This window comes from Pipistrellus hanaki, assembly GCF_964339955.1.
Source record: "Pipistrellus hanaki genome assembly, chromosome: X".
NCBI classification, from domain to species: Eukaryota; Metazoa; Chordata; class Mammalia; order Chiroptera; family Vespertilionidae; genus Pipistrellus; species Pipistrellus hanaki.
In genome coordinates, this window is record NC_140524.1 from 51,185,762 (window position 1) to 51,211,840 (window position 26,079).

General features: G+C 38.7%; 1 long non-coding RNA gene across 1 annotated transcript in view; it reads right to left on the reverse strand.

Annotated features, from left to right (window-relative positions):
- Window positions 1-26,079, reverse strand: part of LOC311615239 — a 315,852-nt gene that overhangs the window by 25,062 nt on the left and 264,711 nt on the right. Inside the window, exon 2 of the long non-coding RNA XR_014793750.1 lies at window positions 2,872-2,929. This is a non-coding gene — a long non-coding RNA (uncharacterized lncRNA). The remainder of the gene's footprint in view (window positions 1-2,871; window positions 2,930-26,079) is intronic.

Below are 26,079 nucleotides of genomic sequence, written 5' to 3' on the forward strand. Positions count from 1 at the left end.
TATTCAAAACAACCCTGGACTATATGATTTCCAAATAAACCTCATTGGAAAACTGAGTTGTTATAGAAATAAAAATCTGTTTTTTCAAAGCAACATATGAAATCACTAACAAAACCCTAATAATCTATTTCACATTGAAGTGGAAAAATATCCAAAAGGAGCATCTTAAACTTTAATAAGGTGAAAGTGCATGAAGATTGTTTATCTTTGCTGCATTTGGAATTTATATGGTTACTTGGCAACACTATTGAAGAAATACCGGATCTTAATGCAATACTTCATAAGAATACACTTTATACTATGTGAAAAAATAAGAAAAAATTTATTACTAGGAAAAGCAAAGAGCAATCATCATTACTTTTTTTAAGATTGTGTTTTATAAAAGAACACTCAAATATGTGCAGCTATTTTCTTATATTGAAAGACTTGGAAGTTTAAAACATCATGGTAAATAATCAATACTAAAAGGTTTTTGTCCACACTGAGATACTGTATAAACAAAATGCCTTAATTATTAATAAGCCAATGTATATTACACCAAGATCTGTTTTTTTTTTTTTTTTTTTTTTTTTTTTTTTTTTTTAAAAAGTAAAACTAGCCATGCTTCTGGCATGAAAATTATGAAATTAAACCAGGGGTTTCCATTCATGTGAATGTTGATAAAACTTATTCCACACTATCTTTAAATCTTGAGAATATTTTTAATATTTCTGAATTTTTGCCAGAATCATCATCTCGTGTATGTATGTGTTATTCTTATATAACAGAAAGAGGTGAATATGTATTTGTGTGAGTGCTTAACTGTAAATGTTCATAGAGTTGGTTAATTTATATTCACTTTCCACTGTATATAGATTTCTAATATTTTCAGTTCTGTATCATTAACACTTCATTTGATTAAATTTATTAAATATCACCCCCAAATGATAAAAAATAAATATAATTTTAAAAGTAAATAATATACGAGAAAGTTATAGTGATACTGAAGTAAGAGAGATAGGGAGTACTAGAGTCTAGAGCAGGATGACATTTTAAATGAAGTGGCTATAGTATTCTTCATTAGTAGAGTAACATTTGATAAAAGACTTGAAGGTGGTAGCTTTCAGAGACAAGATGGTGACCAAACAGACAGACTTGTTCTGACCCTGGTCCCAGAACAGATAAAAGCAGCGTCTGAGTTGCTCAGGGAATGTTGATTGGCAGCTAAGGGGCAGCTGACTCTCAAGGAAGGTAAGGAAGGGTCCGCTGGACAGGATTTCCTGACCAAGCAGCCAGCACTGCGTCGGCGGCGACCTCTCCCGGAGCTACGGGCTTGGAGGAAAGGCTGCATCATCTTACCAGGAAAGGAGGATCTTCTCTGAGGCCTGGAAAACCCACAGCAGAGGAGTCCATCGAGCAGCTGTGACGCCCCAATCGGCGCAAACACGTGGATTCAAGGAAGTTCTTCAATCACCCACGGAAAGGAGAAGGAACACCACATAACCAGACATCCTGAAAAGAGAGACCATGGGGAGACAAAAAATAGCCCGCACATGAAAGAAAATCAGGCATCACCAGAAAAGGAAGTAAACGAGTCAGAGGCAAGCAGCCTACCAGAGCAAGAATTCACAATAATGATCATAGGATAGCTAAAAAGAATGGAAGAGAAATTTGACAATAACCAAGAAGAAATGAGGAAGAACCATGAGGAATTGAAGAAGAACCAAGAGGAATTGAAGAAGAACCATGAGGAGAAGAACCATGAGGAATTGAAGAAGAAAGAAGAAGAAATGAAAAATGACATCACTACCATGAAGAACTCAATAGAAAGAATCAAGAGTAGAATAGATGAAGCAGAGGACCGCATCAGTGAGCTAGAAGACAAGATGGGAAAAAATACCCAATTAGAGCAGCTTCTAGAAAAAAAGATTAAAAAGCAGGAGGAGAGCCTACAGGAGCTTTGGGACAATACAAAACAAAATAATATTCTAATAATACGGGTTCCAGAAGGAAAGGAAACTGAGGTGGACATGGAAAAAGTATTTCAAGAAATAATGACAGAAAACTTTCCTGAGATAGAGAAGAAAAAACCCACACAAATCCAAGATGCTCTCAGAGTCCCAAGCAAAACGAATCCCAGAAGACAGGGCCAAGGCACATTATAATTAAATTGGCAAACAACAACAATAAAGTAAGAATCTTAAAAGCAGCCAGAGAGAGACAGAAAGTTATATACAAAGGAACCTCCATCAGACTAGCAACTGATTTCTCAACAGAAACTTATCATAGAAGAAGGGAATGGGATGAAATATACAAAGTCATGCAAAGGAAGGGTCTGAATCCAAGAATGCTGTATCCAGCAAGGCTATCAATCAATATTGAAGGGGAAATCAGGAGCTTCACAGACAAAAAAAGACTGAAGAAATTTATCTCCACCAAACGAGCAATGCAAGAAATGCTAAAGGGTCTACTGTAAAAATAAAGAAATAGAAAGTGAAGAAGGAACACGGGTATAGAATAAAAATGGCATCAAATGAGTACCTATCAATAATAACCTTAAGTGTAAATGGATTAAATGCTCCAATCAAATGACATAGGGTAACAGACTGGATAAGAAAACAAGACCCATACATCTGTTGTCTACAAGAAACCCACCTCAGAAAAAAAGATGCCCACAGACTGAGGGCGAAGGGATAGAAAAATGTTTTCCAGGCAAAAGGAAATGAAAAAAAAGCTGGGGTAGCAATACTTATATCTGACAAATTAGATCTCAGAGTGAAGGACATAACAAGAGATAATGAAGGCCACTTCATAATACCAAAGGGAACAATCCAACAAAAAGAAATAACCCTGGTAAATATATATGCATCCAATACAGGAGCACCCAAATACATAAAAAAAAAAAAAAAAAAAAAAAAAAAAAAAAAAAAAAAAAAAAAAAAAAAAACTGCTGGAGGACATTAAGGGAGAGATTAATTGCAATACAATCATAGTAGGAGATTTTAATACCCCACTGTCACCCTTCGACAAATCATCTAAACAAAAAATCAGCAAAGAAATATCAATCATAAATGACTCACTAGAACAGATGATATTAATTGACATCTTCAGAACATTCCACCCCAAAGCCACAGAATATACATTCTTCTCAAGTGCACATGGGACATTCTCAAAGAAAGAATACATTTTGGGACATAGGCAAAGTCTCTTGAAATTCAAGAAGATAGAAATCATATCAAGCATCTTCTCTGATCATAATGGCATAAAACTGGAAATTAACTACAATAAAAATAATCCAAAGAAATCCAACACATGGAGACTAAACAGCATGCTATTAAACAAGGACTGGGTTAGCAGAGAAATCAAGGAAGAAATTAAAAACATCCTGGAAAAAAATGACAATGAAAACACAACAATCCAAAATCTATGGGAAACAGCAAAAGCAGTTTTGAGATGGAAGTTCATATCCTTACAAGCCTATTGCAAAAAAACTATAAAAAATGGTAACAGATGATCTAACTCTACAACTCAAAGAGTTAGAAAAAGAGTAACAAGAAGAGCCCAGTGTAAGCAGAAGGAAGGAAATAACAAAAATCAGAGCACAGATAAATGACATAGAGACCAAAGAAACAATACATAAGATCAACAAAACCAAGAGCTGGTTCTTTGAAAGAATAAACAAGATAGATGAACCTCTAGCCAGGCTAACCAAGAAACAAAGAGAGAGGATCCAAATAAACAAAATCAGAAATGATAGAGGTGAAATAACAACAGACCCCACCGAAATACAACGGATTGTTACAAAATACTAAGAACAACTCTCTTCCAACAAACTGAACAACCTAGAGGAAATGGACATATTCCGAGAAAAATACAAACTTCCAAAACTCAATCAGGAAGAATCTAAAAATCTCAATAGACCAGTGACTTGGGAAGAAATTGAAACAGTCATCAAAAAGCTTCTAGCAAACAAAAGCCCAGGGCCAGATGGCTTCACAGGGGAGTTTTACCAAACATTCAAGGAAGAACTAAAACCTATCCTCCTCAGACTATTCCAAAAAATCCAAGAGGAAGGAATACTTCCAAACTCCTTCTATGAAGCCAGCATCACCCTAATACCAAAACCAGATAAAGACAACTCAATGGAAGAGAATTACAGGCCAATATCCATCATGAACATAGATGCCAAAATCCTCAACAAAATTCTAGCAAATCGACTCCAGCAGAGCATCACAAAGATCATACACCATGACCAAGTAAGATTTATTCTAGGAATGCAAGGATGGTACAATATCAGCAAATCAATAAACGTGATACATCACATAAACAAATTGAAAGATAAAAATCATATAGTCATATCAATTGATGCAGAAAAAGCATTTGATAAAATCCAACACCCTTTCCTGATAAAAACTCTTAACAAGGTGGGAGTACAAGGATCATACCTCAACATAATAAAAGCTATATATGATAAACCCACAGCCAACATTATACTCAATGGGCAAAAACTAAAACCATTCCCTCTAAGAACAGGAACAAGATAGGGATGCCCACTCTCGCCACTCCTGTTTGACATAGTATTGGAATTACTAGCCGTTGCAATTAGACAAGAGGAGGAAATAAAAGGCATCCAAATTGGAAAAGAAGAAGTAAAGTTATCCTTATTTGCAGATGACAGACATGATATTGTACATAAAAACCCCAAAGACTCCATTAAAAAACTAATTGGCTTAATAAATGAATTTGGCAATGTAGCAGGATAAAAAAATAATGCCAAGAAATCCATGGCATTTTTAAAAAATATATTTTATTGATTTTTTTACAGAGAGGAAGGGAGAGAGATAGAGAGCTTGAATTGTCAATGAGAGAGAAACATCGACCAGCTGCCTCTTGCACACCCCCTACTGGGGATGTGCCCCAACCAGTGTACATGCCCTTGACCAGAATCGAACCTGGGACCTTTCAGTCCGCAGACCGACACTCTACCACTGAGCCAAACTTGCTTCAGCAAGAAATCCATGGCATTTCTATACACCAACAGTGAAACTACGGAAACAGAGACTAAAAAGCAATTCCATTTACCATTGCAACAAAAAAATTAAGATGCCTAGGAATAAATTTAACTAAGGAAGTAAAGGACCTATATGCGGAAAACTACACGAAACTGAAAAAAGAGATAGAGGAAGATGTAAGAGATGGAAGAACATACCATGTTCATGGATTGGTAGAATCAACATCATCAAAATGTCCATACTTCCTAAAGCAATCTATAGGTTCAATGCACTCCCCATTAAAATACCAACAACATTTTTCACTGACCTAGAAAGAACTCTCCAAAAGTTCATTTGGAACAATAAAAGACCCTGAATAGCCACAGCAATCCTAAGAAAGAAGAGTAAAGTAGGAGGGATCTCAATACCAGACTTCAAACTATATTACAAAGCCACTGTTCTCAAAACAGCCTGGTACTGGCACAAAAACAGACATATAGATCAAAGGAATAGAATGGAGAACCCAGATATCAACTCAAATCACTATGCTCAATTAATATTTGACAATGGAGGCAAGAATATTCAATGGAGTCAAGACAGTTTCCTCAATAAATGGTGTTGGGAAAATTGGACAGACACGTGCAAAAGAATGAAACTAGATCACCAACTTACACCATACACAAAAATAAACTCAAAATGCATACAGGACTTAAACATCAGACGGGAAACCATAAAAATACTAGAAGCATCCACAGGCAGCAAAATCTCATACGTATGGCAAAAGAACTTCTTCGTTGATACTGCCCCTAGGGCAATGGAAGCTAAAGGGAAAATAAATAAATGGGACTACATCAAAACAAAAAGCTTTTTTACAACAAAAGAAACCATCAACAAAACAACAAGAAAGCCCACAGTGTGGGAGAACATATTTGCAAATAATACCACTGATAAAGGTTTAATCTCCAACATCTACAGATAGCTTATACAACTAAATAAAAGGAAGATGAATGATCCAATTAAGAAATGGGCAATGGACCTAGATAGAATATTTTCAAAAGAAGACAGAAGGAAGGCCAAAAGGCACCTGAAAACATGCTCAAAGTCACTAATTATCTGAGAGATGCAAATCAAAACAACAATGCAGTACCATCTCACACCTGTCACAATGGCCAACATCAACAAATCAACAATCGACAAGTGTTGGTGAGATTGTGGAGAAAAAGGAACTCTCGTGCACTGTTGGTGGGAATGCAGACTGGTGCAACCACTTTGGGGAACAGTGTGGAGTTTCCTCAAAAAACTGAAAATGGAACTCCCATTTGACCCAGTAATCCCACTCCTAGGAATATATCCCAAGAAACTAGAAACACCAATCAGAAAGGATATATGCACCCCTATGTTCATAGCAGCACAATCTACAATAGCCAGAATTTGGAAACAGCCTAGGTGCCCGTCAGCAGATGATTAGATCAAAAAACTCTGGTACAGCTACACAATGGAATACTATGCTGCCATAAAAAGAAGGGATTCTCATCATTTGCAGCAACCTGGATGGAATTGGAGAACATCATGCTGAGTAAAATAAGCCAATCAATGAAAGAGAAACACCACATGACCTCACTCATTTATGGATAATAAAGAACATTATAAACTGATGAACCAAAAGACAGATATAGAGACAGTAAAGCATCAAGCAGACTGTCAAATTACAGTGGGGAGGGTAGGGAGATCTGGGGGAGATAACAGATCAACCGAAGGACTTGTATACATGCATATAAGTACAACCAATGGACATAAAACTCTGGGGAGGGAGGGTAGGTATGGGAGGGAGGGAAGGGGGCAAAAAAAATCAATAAAATATATTTTTTTAAAAATAAAAAATAAATAAAATAAAGAACGTCTTTCAGCATTTCATATAAAAAAAAAAAAAACTTGAAAGTTGTAAGTACCCTAATTACAGGAGCCTTAGGCATTCCTTAAGCAACAGAGAGGAACCAAGATGGTGGTATAAGTAAATGTCTATACTCGCCACCTCCCACAACTACATCAAAATTACAACTAAAATACAGAACAACTATCACTTTGAAACACCTGAAAGCTGGATGAATGGAAATCCTTTAACTAGAGATGTAAAAAAAGAAAGAACATTGAGACTGGTCAGAGGGGTAGAGGCATGGAATAGGCTGGTCTGGCACCCACATGGAGCATAATTTTAATCAGGGGGGATATATCCATAGCCTCCTGTAAGACGTGGATGGTCCTACCTGTATATCAGACTGCAAGCCCAGGGTTCTAGAGAAGTCCCCATAATTTTGGGTTGTAAAAAACAGGAGGAATTGTATTATAGTTGAGTGCTTAGCTGGAAATGTTCATAGAGGTGGCTAATTTATATTCACTTTCTATTGTATATAGATTTCTAATATCTTCAGTTCTGTATCAGGGAAGCATCTGGAGATCCAGGTGTTCCTCTTAAAGGGCCAGCATACAAACTTACTCAGACTCTATCCCTCTGAGTTCCAGTGCCAGGTGACGGCTTTGGGAGATCAAGGGACATATGGGGAGGAGCTGGATTCTCTGGTATCATGGCAGGAAATCAATAGCAGCTTTCTCACAATAGGGGTGTTTGCAGGAGTCATTGTTCCTGTGATGGAACCTCCCCTGTTCCAGAACTGACTGGCAGCCATATCTGAGTTTCCATCAGAGTGTCCCATACTAGATCACTCCACTCTGGTGATTCCCTGAGACCCTGACCCATCCAATTTTCAACACCATCCAAGCTCTATGCAGTGGATTTCCCATGTAAATGGCCTGTCCTGGCTCAGGCTTCAGTCTTTGATAATATCTCTTAAACAAGCAGCAGCTAGAGTCAGCATGTCCCAAACCTATCAATAAAAAGCCTAAAACTTGGCACTAGCACCAGACTTCATTTCTTCACAGCTGGGCCTCACCTGGGCACTTCCCAGCCCAATACAAATAGCATCCATCTGCAAATTTCTCTGTAGCTCCTTCCAGGTAGCCCCAGGCATTGGCTGACTTTGCACCTCCCTGGAGGCTCCAAGGCCAGTGTACCCAGTGGAAAGCTTCAGATCATACCACAGTACAACACTACACATTCACACATGGCATAGTCAAGCAGGGGGACTCACTGAGTGCCAAAGCCCCACTGAAGCAAGTCCTGCTCCATAGGGCTATCTCCTTCACTGTAGCTCTTCCACTATAGTTGCAGTTGGTCCTCACAGCCAGTTGGCCTGAAGGTCAATTCCTCCCGGTGATGCCAATAGCAAGGTTCAAATACAATAAAACTGTGCACATAGTCTATACCAGTGTTTCCCAACCTTCTCTCATGATGAGAATCACCTGGTGGAGTTGTTAAAACACAGATTCCTGAATCCCAACTAAGAAGTGCTAAACTAGAATTTTTGGGAACATATAGGTAAAATTGTATACTTAACTAGTGCTCTAAGACAGATTTTATATACAGAGCACTAAGTTAGGTATGCAATTTTACCTATATGTTCTCAAAAACTCTAGTTTAGCACTTCTTAGTTGGGATTCAGGAATCTGTGTTTTAACAACTCCACCAGGTGATTCTCATCATGAGAGAAGGTTGGGAAACACTGGTCTATACAGAGGGGCATTTGGAGAGCCCAGCACAGGTGACTAGGGAGACTGAGCCACTGAGCCCTAGAATATATCTAAGACACAAGGCCACTCCACGGAGTCTGGGAGACATAACAGCTGTACCTAATACATAGAAACAAACAAAGGGAAGCAGCAAAAATGTGGAGACAAAGAAACACGTTGCAAGTGAAACAAATGGACACTACTGGATACAGAGTTCAAAACAATGGTTATAAGGTCACTCAAGGATCTTAATGAGAGTTTTAAATGACTTAATGGGAACTTCAAGGGAATTAACGAGAGTGTCAAGAAACATAATGTGAAATTCTCTCAAGAATCGTGAGAATGTAAAAGACATGGAAAAGGACCAGTCAGAAATTAAGCAAACACTAACTGAAATAAAGAATAATTTACATGAATTCAACAGTAGATGAAAGGATCCCAATAATCAAACCAAATATTTGGAATATGAAGAATAAAAAAACACCCGATTCAAAGAGCAAAAAGAAAACAGAATACAAAAATATGAAGATAGTATAAGGAGCCTCTGGGACAACTTCAAGTGTACCAACATTTGCATTATGGGGATGCCAGAAGAAGAAGAGAGAGAGCAAGATATTGAAAACATTTTTGAAGAAATAATGACAGAAAACTTTCCCTACCTGGTGAAAGAAATAGACTTACAAGTCCAGGAAGTGCAGAGTCCCAAATAAGAGGAACCCAAAGAGGGCCACACCAAGACATGTCATAATTAAAATGCCAAATGCTAAAGACAAAGAGAGAATCTTTAAAGCAGCAAAGAGAAAAGCAGTTGCTTACCTGTAAGGGAGCACCCATATGACTGTCAGTTGATTTATCAACAGAAACTTTGCAGGCCAAAATGGGGTGGCAAGAAATACTCAAAGTGATGAATATCAAGGGCCTATAACCAAGATTACCTAGCAAAGCTATCATTTAGAATTGAAGGTCAGATAAAGAGTTTCACAGATGAGAAAAGGGTAAAGGAGTTATACCCACTAAACCAGTATTACATGAAATTTTGAAAGGTATTCCTTAAGAAGAGGAGGATGAAGAAAAGAGCAAGAAGGAGGAGAAAAAGGAGGAGGAGGAGGAGAAAAATATGAACAATAAAATGGGAATAAATATATATCTATCAGAAATCGAATCTAAAAATCAAAATAAACTAATAAGAAATCTAGTGAACAAAATAAACTAATGAATAAAATAGAATCTGAGTCATGGAAACATAGAACAGACTGACGAATCTCAGAGGGCAGGGGGTGGGGCAGAAAGAGATTAATCAAAGATCTTATATGCATATATGTGAGAGGGCAGGGTGGGGCCGGGCTTACTGCTGACTCCAATTTGTACTGTGGGGCAGGGTGGAGCTATCCTCCATTTTGTAACTGGACCCTAGCCCTCACCCAACCAATCAGGATCAGCCAAAGCAGTGACATCAGCACCCCTATAAAACCACTTGATCTGCTGAAGCTCACTCTCTTCCGCCACACAGATGTCTGTGTAAGTGGGACAGAGCCCATGCTAGCATGGATAAAAGGCTCTTTTGTTCTTTGCATCAGACTCAGCTCCCTGGAGGTCCTTGGGGATCACAAAATCTGGGTATAACATATGTATTACCTACGGACAGACAATAGGGTGGTAAAGACTTGGGTCAAGGTAGGAACCAGGTGGAAAGGGACAATAGAGTGAAAAGGACGACATGGGTAATACTCTCAACAATAAGATATTAAAAAAAAAAAAAGTGGTACAGAGACAGATAATGGCAGAAGAACAGAAGAATAGATGGACAGGTTCTGAGCCTTGTCCTGAAGCAGAAAGAGAGAGCAGCTGAGGGTTGCACTGGGAGTGTTTGTTAGCAAGCTAAGAGACAGGCGGACTCCAGGAGAAGGTGGGGGACTGCTGATCAGGGTGCCCCTGATAGGAAAGCACCCACAGTGGGGCTGGGTCCCCTCCCAGAGCTTGGACAGGGAAATCTCGCCACCTTTAAAGGAAAAGTGGATCTTGTCAGAGGCCTATATATCCACAGCCACAGTGACCACCGAGCAACTGTGAACCCCAGAACACTGCTCCCAGGTGGCGCGAATACTTGGACTCAAAGGAGCGCTCCACCACACGATGAAAAGGTAAGATTTTGCAGGGATAGGGTGAGTCCCCAGTGGCAGAAGACAGAAGCCCACGTGCGCTGCACAGAAGTTGGAGGACTAGGGTGGTGTTTATTAGGAAAAGCCCCAGGCGGTTGGGCTGGTGTGTCCCCTGATTGTGGAACGGGCTCCTAATAGGGGAAATATCTAAAGAGCAACACGTTTTGATCTGATATGGAGGGATATCCAGAGAATTACAGGGGTGTGCACTTGCCTCCCAGCCTCCACAGATCAGTGTCACAGAGAGAGAAAAAAAAAGCTAGAGAGGCTTTAGAGCCCTGGAAGTCAACCCAGAAACACTGCCACCCAGAGGCTAAATCACAAATTGGCCCTAGTGTAATAAAAAAAATCAAAGCAAGGCCTGCTTAAAAATCAGGACCAGATTACAACACTGAGGAGCAGTGAAATGCAGGAAACTGAAATACTATCCTGAATGGGAAACAGGAGTGCCAAACAGAACTATAGAGGAAGTGAATGACCTTTACTACTGCAGAGTTTAATTTTTTTTATTTTAATTTCTGTTTTTATTTTCATTATTTGCAACATTTACTCAAGAAAGTATTTTTTTTCTTTTTCCCTCACTTAATTTTACCCTATTAATTAATATATTTTTATTTGTAAGTAACATTATTACTACTACTATTTTACCTTTTTTATCTAATTTACTTTGGTTTATTTTTATTATTATTTTTTTAAGTGTCATATTATTTGCTCTTTATTTTACTTTAGGATTAGTGTTCTACAGTCTATTTTTACCTTTCCTTCACCTACAGTTTATTCTATCTCAACCCTACCTTTAAGCCATCACTCTGTTCCTAAACTTTCCCCCTTTGGTGTCCTGTTACCTTAACACTTTCTGCTCTAGATTTTCCCTATTCTTTCTGTTTACCCCCTGCTAAAATTTCACCTTATTTGTGTATATCTAATTTCAAATCCCCTGCTCCAAGCCCATACACACCTCCCTTTTCGCTATCCCCCCCCGCAAAAAAAGTATTTTTCTTTACCCTTTTGTAGTTGTATGTTGAATGTTAACTATATCGAAGTTTTATGCTTTTTTGTGAGATTGTTTTGCTTATTATTTTTGTTTGATTGTATGTTTTTGTTAGCTGTGTTTTAGTTAGTTTTTTACTTCTGCTTTCCCTTGCCTCGCTTGATATTAGGTGGTATTTTAAATTGTATTAATCTAGATACTTGTTCCTGGCATTTGCTGTGATTAAGGGTTGTTCTATTGGAGTTTCCTTCCCATATACATAGTTAGTTCCTCTTAGTATCATTCTAGTTTCTCTTTCTTTTTTTTTATTCTCCATCTCCCAATTTCATTTTGCCACTCATTTTGTTTTGTTTTGTTTAGTTTTGTTTTTGTTTTTGTTTTTTTACTCTTCTATCTCTCCTACCCCCTAATTTGCCTTTCTCTAATGGTCACCTTTATTGGAGGTTATTAATATTGCAAACACGTTTCTGTTCACCGCCCCCACCATGGGGCATCTCACAATGGCCTGTCCTGAGACCCCCACGGCCCTGTCTATGGGCTTTGACATCGGGGAGAGAGCTGTGTCAAGTCCCCCAAAATAACTTTCCACTCTGGGGGCACTGACCCGCCCTTACTGAGGTACCCTGTTTCTCCGAAAATAAGATACGGTCCTATATTAAATTTTGCTCCAAAAGATGCGCTAGGTCTTATTTTCAGGGGTTGTCTTATGTTTCCATGAAGAAGAATACGGTACACATTTATTGTTAAATGAAAACAAAGGAAATTTATTACCTGTGTAAGTTACGGTGGTAAGGTAGTTGTCAACACAAATCTGAAAAACTGAGAACCCTACAGTATCAAGAATTTACTCATTTATTCAATGACAATCATGTCCACATCTTTTGAACATGATCATAACAATCCAATTCCTGAATTCCCTGGTGAATTCCTTGTGACTCCATTTCTTTCAGAATCAGTGGACCAAAACTCTCATGTTTGGCCTGGGGGGCAGCGGGGGAGGGCTTATTTTCGGGGGACGCCTCATATTTCACTCAGAAGGAAACCTGTAAGTATGTTCTATTTCGGAGGATGTCTTATTTTCAGGGAAACACAGTACTTACTGGTCGCTGGGCCCTGAGGGCGAGCTTTCTGCCGCATTCTCGGGGAAAGCCCTTCCTTGAGGACAAGGGACCTTCTTGCTGGCATCCAGTCTGGACCAGGGGAAGATGGGGCTTTCGCGGCCACTGGGGACCCCCCCATCCTCATTAACAGGGCCCCATGGACTTATCCACTTTACCACTTCCAGGTGTTGGCTCTGGCCCCATTCCAATCTTGGCTTAGCCACTTCTGGCTGATCATTGAGCCAGCCCCCAAAACCCCAGCCTCCTTGTTAAGGTCGCTGCTGCCTGGCAGCAGGCCTCACAGCCAGCATGGAGGTCCCCCCACCCCCGACCCCCTCCCCACCTCTCCTTATCCCTGGCGACCAGCCTTTCTCCTGCTCTACTGGTCGCTGGGCCCTGAGGGCGAGCTTTCTGCTGCATTATTGGGTTAAGCCCTTCCTTGAGGACAAGGGACCTTCTTGCTGGCATCCAGTCTGCTTCAGGCTACAAAGTTTCAATTGTAGAAGATACATAAATCCCAGATACCAGCAGCTCTACTTGGCTCTCCAGGGGATGTGGCCGGCCTGCAAACCACCACAGGCCCCTTGCCCAGGCCACCCCACACCCCAATGGAACCCCCACCCTGATCTGGGACACCCTTCAGGGCAAACCAGCTGGTCCCCACCTATGCACCAGGCCTCTATCCTATCTAATAAAAGAGTAATATGCAGATTGACCATCACTCCAACACACAAGATGGCTGCCCCCATGTGGTCAAAGATCCTGCCGTCATGTGGACACAAGATGGCCATCACAAGGTGGCCAGCAGGGGAGGGAAGTTGAGAGGCACCAGGCCTGCAAGGGAGGGCAGTTGGGGGCAATCAAGCCTGCAGGGGAGGGCAGTTAGGGGCAATCAGGCTAGCACAGGAGAAGTTAGGCATCAGTTTGGTTGGCAGCAGAATGGTTAGGGGATGATCTGGCTGGCAGGCAGAAACAGTTGTGTGCAATCAGGAAAGCAGGCAGGCAGGTGAGCAGTTGGGAGCCAGCAGTCCTGGATTGTGAGAGGGATGTCCGACTGTCTAAATGGGCAGTCAGACATCTCTTGAGGGGTCCCAGATTGGAAAGGTTGCAGAGTGGGCTGAGGAACAACCTTCTCTGTGCACAAATTTTATGCACTTGTCCTCTAGTTATTGAATATTACACCCAGAACTTGGGATTTCAAGAATTCATAAGAATATGAATACTCTAAACCTCTAAAGTCCACAAATTTCCTTGATCAGCAGAAGCCTTCTGATAATATCTTTTCTCATAAGTTCATGAAGGTAGTCCTGCATTGCTAAAATATCCCATAGTGCTATCATTTATTTAGAAATTGAAAGCATCTCAAAGTCTAACTTGGGGAATAAGGATCACATGTGAAAAGTATTCTAATATTGTGTTAATTTTTTGTCAGTATAAACTTGAGGGATAGATTTAAGGATGCATGATGAAGAAAGACATTTTTATAAGATTTGCAGAAATAGGTACACCTAAAATAATATCTAATGTTAATATGCTAGCTCAGAGAGCTGCATGTCATTTGTCAAGGTCAATAAACAGTAGAAGCCCTGGCAAAAACCTTGTAGTTTGAGTTGCAACCCTAGAGAATTGCACCCTAAGATTCAAGATAAATTGGAAGTAAAACAGCTTTCAGACAGATTGAAGCTCAGCTGTGAATCGTTTTGGTGACTAAGAAAAATCTCGATCCTAATATTGGATTAAGACATATGATGAAGCATAATGATCTATGATATTCATTGTAGTAAACATGTTCACCTTGCATCTTGTAGTTAAATGCTGCTACTTGGCATCTGCCACTCTTCAATACCATCATTCCCATTAAAATAAGTTAGCCCATTTTAATGGTGGATCTCCTTTCATTATCTCCAGACCTCAGAGACCAGGATAGTAGTTATTTTAAACCTCCTTTTTAGGTGAAATATAACAGACTCAGAAAATTACATGAATACAAATGCAAAAATCCTAACAAAATGCTAGGTAATAAAACCCAACTGTGTATAGAAGAGATAATATATCATATCTAAATTTAGTTTATCCCAAGTATGCAAGAATGGCTTCATATTAAACAATCCATAAATGTACCTTATTATATCAATGATTTATGTACCTTATTATATCAATGAATTAATACAAAACATACATGATCATAAAAAATTGAAAACATCTGTAAAATAATCCTAAATTTACTGTTACCAGAAATGAGCAAACACTGGGAGCATTTTCTTTAAAATCAGAAATGAGACAAGAAAGTCCATTATCACCATTTCATTTAATATCATACTTGAAGTTCTATCCAGTGTAATATGACAATAAAAGTTATAAAGATTGGAAAGGAAGAAATAAAATTGTGATTATTTGAAGATTATTTTTGATGATGTGATAATTTAGAAAATCCAAATAATATATCTTTGCTTCAATAGAAATAACAGAAGAGTTTGGCAAAATGGCTTCATATATGATTAATATACAAGAGTAGTTTTGATTTCTATTCACAAATAGCTAACCATTAAAAATATACTTTAAGAAAGACAAGTTTACAATAGTGTCAGAAATATCAAGTATCTGGGAACAAATATAATAAAATATTAATAAAATAATAAAACATCTAGCCAAAACCGGTTTGGCTCAGTGGATAGAGCATTGGCCTGTGGACTGAAAGGTCCCAGGTTGATTCCAGTCAAGGGCATGTACCTTGGTTGCGGGCACATCCCCAGTAGGGGGTGTGCACGAGGCAGCTGGTTGATGTTTCTCTCTCATTGATGTTTCTAACTCTCTATCCCTCTCAATTGCTCTCTATGTAAAATCAATAAAATATATATTTTTAAAAAATAATAAAACATCTATTAGGAAAATTATAAAGTGTTAAGATACACTCTAAAGCAACTAAATAAATTGAATATGCTTTATTATTGGATTAGAACATAAAATATTAAAGATTTTGATTTTCCCATTTTTTTTTTATTTTTGTTTTTAGTTCCCTTGCATTTGGGGACATATTCATAAAATTCTCTCTGACACCAAGGTCCATAAGTTTAATACTGAAGTTTTCTTCTATATGCTTTATTGTTTTAGATTTTATATTTAGTTCTGTGATCCTTTTTGAGTTAATTTTTGCATATGGTGTCATATAGCAGTCTTGTTTCATTCTTTTGCATGTGGCTTTCTAATTTTACAATGAAACAAAACAGACAAACTCATAGACACAGACAACAGTATGGTGGTTACTAGAGGAGAATGGGGAGTGGGAGGAGGTTGAAGAGGATGAAGGGAGCCAAATATGTGGTGATAAAAAGAGACTAGACTTTGATTTGTGAGAACACAATACAATATACAGATTATGTATTATAGAATTACACACTTGAAACTTACATAATGTTATTAACCAAAATCACCCTAATAAATTTTAAAAAATAACACCAAAATAGGCATAGCATTAGGTTCAAATTCATTTTATTAAGTAAAAGATCCTATTGAAGTTAATACATATAGAAATGTCAAAAAATATAAAACAAGAAAGAAATAGCAAAAATGACATGGATTTTTTCCCAAATTTACCTAGAAATAAACTCAATGCAATGTCAACCTACATTCCAATAGTGTTTTCTTGTCACTTGATGATTATAAAAGATAAAAGGGTAAATAATAGCTAGAACATAACTGAAGATGAAGAGCAGGTTTGGGACATTTGTCCAACCAAATGCTGGGAATTATTATAAAACTATACCAATTTAAGCAGTGCAGTATTAGCACAGAGATATATAAATTAACCAATGAAATAGAAAACACCAGAAACAGACCCACCCATGAATGAAACTTTGATATAGGACAGAGATGGTATACCTACTCAGTAGAGGAAGTAGGGGATCTTCCAAAATGCTGTTAAAATGACTACCATATAGAAAAATATGAAATTGACCCCTATCTCATACCATATCCAGAAAGCAACTTCAGATGGATTAAGAATCTACTAATAAAAGTAAAAAATTAAACTGTAGATTATTTTATTTTATTTTAAAATAAATGACTTCAGTAATCTTACAAGATACAGAATAAATATATAGAAATCTGTTGAGTTTCCAAACTAAAATAATTAATAACCAGAAGAAGAAATTATGAAACAATCCTATTCACAATTGCAGCAAAAAGTATAAAATACCTAGAAATAAATTAACCAGAAGGAAGATCTATACTCTGAAAACTATGACATTGAAGAAATAAATTTAAACATTATGAACAAATGGAAGGATATCTTTGTCATAGATTGAAAGGATTAATATTGTTAAAATGTCCTTACTATGTAAAATAATAACACATTCAATGCAATCCCTATTAAAATGCCAATAGCTAGACCTCCAACTTACACCATATACAAAAATAAACTCAAAGTGGATACAAGATTTAAACATAAGTCAGGAAACCATAAAAATATAATACTAGAGGGATCAACAGGCAGGAAAATCTCAGACATATGCCAAAAGAACTTCTTCACTTATACTGCTCCTAGTGCAATGGAATCTAAAAAGAAAATAAACAAATGGGACTACATCAAAATAAAAAGCTTTTTCACAGCAAAGGAAACCATCAATAAAACAATAAGAAACCTCACCTCATGGGAGAACATATTTGCCAACGATATCAATGATAAAGTTTTAATCTCCAAAATTTTACAGAGAACTCATACAACTTAACAAAAAGAAGATAAACAACCCAATCAAAAAATGGGCAACTGAGCTAAATAGACACTTTTTGAAAGAAGACACAAGGAAGGCCAAGAGACATATGAAAACATGCTCAAAGTCATTAATCATCAGAGAGATGCAAATCAAAACAACAATGTGGTACCATTTTACACGGTCAGAATGGCTATCATCAACAAATCAGCAAATGACAAGTGTTGGGGAGGATGCGGAGAAAAAGGGACTCTTTTACACTGCTGGTGGGAATGCAGACCGGTGCAGCCACTGTGGAGAACAGTATGGAGTTTCCTTAAAAAACTAAAAATGGAACTCCCATTTGACCCAATGATCCCACTTCTAGGAATATATCCTAAGAAACTAGAAACATGAATCAGAAAGGATATACGCGTATTTTCTGGCGTATAAGACGACCCCCTAATTTTACAGTTAAAACATAGGTTTAGGCCTATATTCACTGTATAAGACTACCCCCCACTTCAAAGAAAAGACTTACTTTGCCGTCAAGATCTGCAGGTAATTTTTGTGCAATTTTGGTCTTTTGCCCCCAATTTTCGGTTGACTTTTTTTCGTTTCAAAAGTCGTCTTATACGCCGGAAAATACGGTATGCACCCTTATGTTCATAGCAGCTCAATTCACCATAGCTAAGATCAGGAAACAGCCTAAATGCCCATCAACAGATGAATGGATTAAAAAATTGTGGTACATCTAGTCAATGGAATACTATGCTGCGGTAAAAAAGAAACAGTTCCTACCATTTACAGCAACATGGATGGAGATGGAGAACATTATGCTAAGTGAAATTAGCCAGGCAGAGAAAGATAAACATCACATGATCTCACTCATTTATAGAATATAATGAATGGCAAGAGTGATGAACACTGGAGAATGCCTTTTCTGCCATGCTAGCAGTCAGCAGCTGTACCCAATAGCCCCAGAGATTTATATATCTCTGGGGCTATTGGGTAAATATTTCTGGATTTATGTTCCTAATCCTCTATGGGTGGGAGCCCTTACCTGGGTTGAGCCTCCTGCCCAAAGTAGTCACTAATGATACCAACACCTTGGTCATCCCAGAGGACCACGGGTGGGACAAGGAAGTATAATTAAATAGGGGTCACCACCCAGCTGCCATTCTGTATGACACAAAATTAATCCACTGATCTTTTGTGTGTAAAAGTAAAGAGAGGTTTCTGACTTGTGAGGACACCAAAGGAAGGGACCATCACTACTTCCTCCTGGGAGAGGTGGAGAAAATGTAACAAAGACCTTGTCTATAACAAAAAGAAATTTACAGTCATTTTAAAATGGAATTTCCATGGCTAGAGCAAAGATTATCCTTACATGATATTATTCTACAATACAAGGTCATTATAATTTTTCCCAGACTTGGGTTATCCCCATTACCTATAAAAGTACCTCGCACCACGGGGTATCAATAAAAAATCATTTATTTTATTTTATATATAACACTTGCTGGTGCTTGGAGACAAAGGTGACACATCTCTAGATATTTTAGAATTACAACAGCACATTGTACAATGTTCCCAAACAAACATACAAACCAATCCTTTGAATGTCTGGCAGCAATTTAAAAACGACATGAAAGGACTTCATTTCTTCCATTGTGCAGAGGGCCCCCTGGGAAGGCACCTGAGCATTCTATATTGGCCGGTCTTGCCCTTTTGGCCAAAAATGACCCTCTTCGCATGATTCAGGTTACCACAACTGTTGCCTGACCTTTCAGCTCATGACAAGGCTGAAGCACCATGGTGGCTGGTACCGTGGATCTCTCTCTTGCCCAGTGGGGTGAGCTGGGCCCTCTCTGGAGAAGAAACATGGGTTCCCAAAAATATGAGATCAGCGCCAGGGCCTCACCAGCAGGTGAGGGGTCCCCAAGGCAGGTGCTGGGCGTGGAGCCCATGGGGGCATATGCTACCAAGGAGACAGACCAAAACTCACATCACCCTGCTTGGCCCTGGAGGATGGCTGGTTAACCAGAGACGGGCACCCTCATCCCTCCCTTTTTCCCTCTGAGCTTCATCAGTCTGTTCCATGTTTTCATGCCTGTGGTTTCTGCTCCTGCATTGAGCGTCTGCCCCTGGTGGTCAGTGCACATCATAGCTACTGGCCAGCTGGTCAGCTGGACACTTAGACATTATATATATATATATATATATATATATATATATATATATATATTCCATTATATAATATATATTCCATTATATAATATATATTCCATTATATAATACATATTCCATTATATAATACATATTCCATTATATAATACATATTCCATTATATAATACATATTCCATTATATAATACATATTCCATTATATAATACATATTCCATTATATAATATATTTCATTATATAATATATATTCCATCATATAATATATATTCCATCATATAATATATATTCCATTATATAATACCAGAGGCCTGATGCACGAAGATTCGTGCAAGAATGGGCCTTCCAACCCCTGGCTGCCAGCACTGCCTTCACTCCCAACCAGAGCTGCCTTTCTGCCTTCCCATGCTGCCCAGAGTCCCAGAGCAGCTGCTCGGTACTTGCATATGCAAATTAACCTACCATCTTTGTAGGGTTAATTTGAATACTCATTCCTGATTGGCTGGTTGGCGTCATGAAGGTACAGTCAATTTTCATCTTTCTCTTTTATTGGTGTAGATACTAGAGGCCTGGTACATGAATTCCTGCATAGGTAGGGTCTAGCTGGCCCACCCCAATTGGGGCCAATCAGGCCAGGCCAGCAAGGGGAGAGTCCATGGGCAGTTGTCTGGCTAGCCCTATCCTTAATTGAGGTTAGGAGGGCCTATCAGGGATGGTGCCAGCAGGGGTGAGGGGTCATGGGTGGTTGTGCAGCTGGCCCTGCCTCTTATTGAGTTGGGGGGATTGATTAGGGGTGGGGCTGGTCAGGGGGAAGGGCCATGGGTGGTTGGCCAGCCAGCCCCACCCCTTGATCAAACTCTTGGTTTAACTTCCCAATACAATTTGCATATTAGCCTTTCATTATATAGTATATCCCATTGTATAATATATATTCCACTAGAGGCCCATAGCATGAAACTCATGCACTCAGGGGATCTCTCAGCCTGGCCGGGGCCCTCTCACAGTCCAGGAGCACTCAGGGGATGTCTGACTGACAGTATAGTTAGATATCCTTGCTGTTGCTGTGGATGTGGAAGAGGCTTCTGCCACCACCGATGTGCTTACCACCCATGAACCTGGTTTCTGGCTGAGCAGTGCTCCCCCTGTGGGAGTGCACTGACCACCAGGGGGAAACTCCTGCATTGAGTGTCTGCTTGCTGGTGGTCAGTACACACATCATAGGAACCAGTTGTTCTGCCATTAGGTTGATTTGCATATTAACCTTTTATTGTATAGAATCCTATCTAATAAAAGAGTAATATGAAAATTAACCATCACTCTGCTATACCCACCAGCCATGCCCACCATTCAATCAGAGCGAGTATGCAAATTAACCCCAACCAAGATGGCTGCCACCACAGAGAGCAGGGCGGAGGCTTGGATTTCCCTGGCAATGGAGGAAGTTAAGCTTTCCACACACCCTGGCGGGCCCATGCCTCCACTCAAGGGTACAAAGTTTCCATTATAGAAGGTAAATAAATTCCAACAAAAATGGTGGCAGCCACAGAGCTGGAAGAGCAGGAGGCTAGGGTTTCCCTGAGTGACGGAGGAAGCCAAGCTTCTGCAGCCCTGGCAGGCTTAGGCCTCCACTCTAGGCTACAAAGTTTCAATTGTAGAAGATACATAAATTCCAGATACCAGGGCTTCCACTTGGGTCGTCAGAGGGTGTGACCAGCCTGCAAACCACCACAGGCCCCTTGCCAGGCCACCCCACACCCCAAGAGAACCCCCACCCTGATCTGGGACACCCTTCAGGGCAAACCAGTTGGCCCCCGCCCATACACTAGGCCTCTATCCTAGCTAATAAAAGAGTAATATGCAGATTGACCATCACTCCAACACACAAGATGGTTGCTCCCATGTGGTCAAAGATCCTTCCCCCATGTGGACACAAGATGGCCACCACAAGATGACCAGCAGGGGAGGGAAGTTGAGAGGCACCAGGCCTGCAAGGGAGGGCAATTGGGAGGGACCAGACTAGCAGAGGAGGGACGTTGGGGGCAAACAGGCTGACAGGGAGCAGTTAGACATCAATCAGGCTGGCATGGGAGTGTTTAGGGAGTGATCAGGCTGGCAGACAGAAGTGGTTAGGGACAATCAGGCTGGCAGGCAAGCAGTTGGGAGCCAGCAGTCCTGGATTGTGAGAGGGATGTTCCATTGCCTGTTTAGGCCAGAACCCCTAAAAGGGCAGTCGGACATCCCTCGAAGGGTCCCAGATTGGAGAGGGTGCAGGCTGGGCTGAGGGACCCTCCCATGCAGGAATTTTTTGCACCAGGTCTCTAGTTATATATATAATGCTAGCAATGAAAAAGTGAAATTTTCCTATTTACAAAAACATAGATGGACCTAGAGTGTACGTATTATGCTAAATTAAATAAGTCAGACAAACACATATACCATATGATCTTACTTATATGTGGAACCTAAAAATAAATAAATAAATAAACAAACTAGAAACAGACCCATATACAGAATAAATTGATGATTGCCAAAGGAGAGGTGCTGGGAGGATGGGAATTTTAAAAACTCGTGTATTACCATTGTTGGGGAAAAAACACTTTAAAACTTTTTTTGAGAAAATGGCCATGACAATATTTTAGCCATTTGGAGTAGGGAAATATTTTTAACAAGCTACTAAATGATTGATAATATTGACTATAATAAAACTCATTATAATACTTCAACAATAAAAATGAAATAAACTCATTAAAGGTACTTAAAGAATTTGAAAAAGACAAACTACAAACTGAAAAATTATATCATAGTACATACAACCAATAAATAGTTAATATCAAGAATAACAAAGATATGGGCTGGCATGGATCAGTGGTTGAGTGTCAAACTATGAACCAGGAGGTCATGGCTAGATTCCCAGTCATGGCACATTCTTGTGTTTCAGGCTCAATACCCAGTGTGGAGAGTGCAATAGTCAGCCTATCAATGATTCTCTCTCATCATTGATCTCTTTCTCTCTCTCTCTCTCTCTCTCTCTCTCTCTCTCTCTCTCTCTCTCTGAAATCAATAAACACATATTTTTAAATAAAAATAAATAAATTCTATACAACCATAAAAGATGCACAAACAGCCCAATAGGAAAAAAAAAATGGACAAGGGATATTTTACAAAAGAGGATACACTTAAGCTAAAAAATATATGAAGTAAGTTTAACATCAATGATGATTGAGGAAATTCAAATCAATACATCAATGAGATACCAGTTTATACACATTTACTAGGACAAAAAGTCAAAAGTCTAACAATACCTAATGTTGAAGATTACATAGATGTGCCATATGACTTTCCTGTCACTTTTGGTAATGAAAATTTCTGCAACCACTTTGAAAAAAAAAAAAATTTCATATTATCTCCTAAAGTTACACATTTTCATCGCCTATGGCTTAGCAATCCCACACTCATATATATTCTAAAGATAAACTCTTAATGTATATACAACTGGAAATATATATAAGAATGTTCATAGAAGTACTGTTCACAACACTAATACCCTGAGAACAGCCCTAATAGTAATGAGAGAGAAGATTAATAAACTGTGGTATAGGCACATAGTGGATTAGTATAAGCCAGTCAAAATAGATGAATTACAGCTACACAAAGCAATAAGTATAATTTTTTAAAAAATAATGTTGAGTAAAAAAAAATCAAAATAAATTTTAAACATTACATGTAGCATGAAAACCATTCTATAAAGTAAAACACAACTAAACATTTAAAGTATATTCTTGCCAAAACTGGTTTGGCTCAATGGATAGAGCGTCGGCTTGGGGACTGAAGGGTCTTGGGTTCGATTCCGGTCAAGGGCACGTACCTTGGTTGAGGGCATATCCCCAGTAGGGGGTGAGCAGGAGGCAGCTGATCGATGACTCTCTCTCATCGATGTTTCTAACTCTCTATCTCATTCCCTTCCTCTCCGTACAAAATCAATAAAATATATTTTTTTTAAAATAAAGTATATTCTTTAGGAATATATTTTTTCATGCAATACAACTATATAAAAATGGAACAAGGGAATCATGAAAAGTAGAAACAGGTTGATGCTTTTTCTGGTGGAGGAAACTGTGGTGCTCGGAAAAGTTATTATCAAGGTCCTAGCTTTTGTTTTCAGTGATTGGGTTTAGAATGTTTATTACATTATCAAATACACCTACAGTTAATTAAATAACCATAAATAAATAAAGGCAGGATATATGTAAACCAGTGATGGCAGTACGCCCCTGAAGTCTATTAAGAATAATTAATGGATGAGTGGATAAAAAAGATGTGGTACATTTACACCATAGAATACTATGCAGCAGTAAAAAAAGAAGAATCTCTTACCCTTTGAGACAGCATGGAGGGACCTGGAGAGTCTTATGCTAATCAAAATAAGTCGGTCAGAGAAAGACAAGTATCACATGATCACACTCATATATGTAATCTAATGAACAAAATAAACTGACAAACAAACTAGATTCAGAGACATGAAAGCATAGAACAGATTGTCAGATCTCAGAGGGATGGCAGGGATAGTTGGGTGGACAGAAAGAGATCAACCAAAGAACTTATATGCATATATACATAACACATGGACACAGACAATAGGGTGGTGAAGGCCTGTGATGGTGGGCAGGGGTGGGTTACAAGAGATTAAAGGGGGATAGGGGGGTTATATATGTAATACTTTCAACAATAACGCTTTAAAATAATAATCCTATATAAAGCTAGTATGCAAATTGTCCCCTTGGGAGTTAGACTGCCCATTATGACATGCACTGACCACCAGGGGGTGACACAGAATGAAGGCCCAGGCCAGCAGCTGGCAGTCAGAAAGAAAGGCTCCAATTGGCCCTGATCACTGGCTAGGCCTAGAGACCCTACCCCTGCATGAATTTTGTTCACCGAGCCTCCAGTAATTGATGAAAGAGTTCAGCAATCCAATACCACCAGAATCATGAAAGACCCCTGCCACTCAGGAGTAGTTTTAAATCCCCTCACAAAGTAAAGAGCCTGGGCCTGCAGAGGTGCTGCATGAAGGTAAAAGAACATAGAAAAGATAAATAAAAAAGCAATTAAAAATGCTTATGAAAGAAACTGTAGTATTGTAACTCAGTTTCAAAATGAAAATTGCAGTAGTCATCCTATTTTCTTCTTTGCTTACACACACACACAAACACAAATATACACATATTTCAGTATTTCCCTTTCCCCAACTATTTTATATAAAAATTCCTTGGCAGCAATTAAGTTTATTATAGTTTTCATAGCATCTCCAGGTGGGATTATGACAAAAGGATATGATAAATGAACAGAAGAGGATGAATTCCATTTTGTTTTTGCCAGAAATTTTTGGATTATTGTCATTGCTGTTTTTGTTTCAAGTATAAATACGGAAAGATAACTATGTACAATGTTTAATAGCAAAAGAGGTGGCTAGTATGGGAATTGCATTCAACACCTATTTTCACCTCCTAACATGTCTTCCTGTACTACTTAGCCTGGAAAAATCAAATCTGCATTTCTGAGACTCCTTTATCTTTATATTTCTAGATGCAAGTTAGGTTCCACCAATTAGATGTACCTTCATGGGATTTAGAAGGCATAACTGATTTGAGGGTCATTTTTCTACTGCTTTAATGATGGTTGCAGGCAAGCAAAGTCTTTGAAGACCTGGATTTTTCTGCAGCAGCTTCTAGAGTTAATTATCTTAGCTAATGTTGAGAGGCAGTTGTATTGGTGAGGCGAATGAACTCAACTTTGGATGCCCTGGCACCAGCTTCATAATATGAAGCTGGTGTCCTTGAACTCAACAGTTCCAGTGGAAAGTTCCTGATTCCCTTCCTTCCTTCTGTGAACAGAGGTAGCTTATCCTTTGACAGACCAGTTCTTCAGTTTTATTCTGAGAATCATTTCTGGAGGCTCAGTTCAGACCTCATGCCTTTGGCCAAGACAATAGTTTGGGAGGCCCCTATTCCATGTATTAAATACCTAGAAAGACAGAGTGTTTTTTATTTCCTGTAACTGAATCCTAACTGATACAGATGTGGTCTTCAGGAATAATTTTTACAAAGAATACTTATTTGTTTGTTGAAGAACATATTACAAAAGACTATAGTTTCACTTTTATTAAATTTCAGGGGATATTTGGCTTATAAAATGTTAAATTTAAATTTCTCTAATGTCCAGCTTATCTCTCAAGCCTTTAATTATGCATGCAAACATGTTTTCATAAAATAAATAATTAACCACAGGACAAAGAAAAATTCTGTTCCAAATATTTATGGATTTGCAAATTATTCCTGTGATTTAAACTAAGCTTTTAAAATACA